At 40.2% G+C, this 1,168-nt stretch overlaps 1 non-coding gene across 1 annotated transcript; it reads left to right on the top strand.

Moving 5' to 3' along the window:
- On the top strand, positions 1-73 carry Trnar-ccu. Its single transcript has one exon. It is a non-coding gene; the product is annotated as a tRNA-Arg (tRNA).
- The last annotated feature ends 1,095 nt before the right edge of the window (positions 74-1,168 follow it).

Raw genomic sequence — 1,168 nt, 5'->3', positions numbered from 1 at the left:
GCCCCTGTGGCCTAATGGATAAGGCATCGGCCTCCTAAGCCGGGGACTGTGGGTTCGAGTCCCACCAGGGGTAAATTTGCGTTAACTTTTTTGTATTTTATTTTGTTACAAATTAAAAAACACACTGAAATATGTTATATATTTTGTTTTAACACTAGTAATATTTTTCTAATAAAAAAAAGTAAAGTTTTTAAAAAACAAAAAAATGAAAGACTATAATACAACTTCAAGATTGAAATAGAGACATAATATAAATATTACTAGGCCTTATCTAGCGTATTTCGGGTCTGTACCTACCTCAAGTTTAACGGCCGGCACGCACACAGACGCGTCACTGTACACACGAGCGTGCGTAGAGTGCGTGTGTGCGGCGTCTGCGACCTTGCCAAGGGTCGTCTGGTGCCTGAAACTCACTGAATTACGACGATACCCGCGGGTAGTGTAGACATTCTGAACCGAGACTACGCAAGTATTGATCTACGACATAACAAACCTCCCACGTCTTATTTATTTTTATATTCGTACCTGTAAAGTGAATCAATCTAACAGACTCCGTCCATACGAAATAAAAATAAACAAAAATAAGTTTCCCTACCTCAAAATATGAGTTCTTCCAGACTATGCTCTACATCTATGACAAATTTCATCGAGGTCCGTTCAGTGGATTATTCCGAACCGTCACCCCGTTCTGTCCCTGCGTTATAATAAAAAGTTTCATCCGTCCCACCTTTTAGTCCCATTACCACTAATAAGGTGACAGATGGAACCGTTATGAAATAGAATAAGTTCCAACCAACACTCGTCGCAAAAGGACAGATGGAACTTTTTATTCTCATTTGTCCCCACGTGGGGACAGAGCGGGGTGACGGTTGGGAATAGACCCGTTCAGCAGTTTACGCGGCAACTGTAACAAAGATCCATCGATCTTTTCGCATTAACAGTATTAGTATGATTAATAAAACGTGCAAACGTATACTTAAACATAAGGCGTAAAAAAAATCTGAATGTTTTAAGAGCGCACACCTTTGACTTAGCTTTTCATCGATTTCTTCAGGTGGGACAGTGGTCAAGCGGTAGTTTAACAAACAAAAAACTATCGTACAGCTCTTTAATCGCGCTTTGATTCCTGGTGCGCACACTTATCTCTTTTTAGTTGCGTACAAAACAG

Source organism: Papilio polytes, unplaced genomic scaffold (genome assembly GCF_000836215.1).
Source record: "Papilio polytes unplaced genomic scaffold, Ppol_1.0 DF821289.1, whole genome shotgun sequence".
Lineage (NCBI taxonomy): Eukaryota > Metazoa > Arthropoda > Insecta > Lepidoptera > Papilionidae > Papilio > Papilio polytes.
Note: the sequence above shows the minus strand (reverse complement) of the source record. Positions and strands in the feature narration are given on the sequence as shown.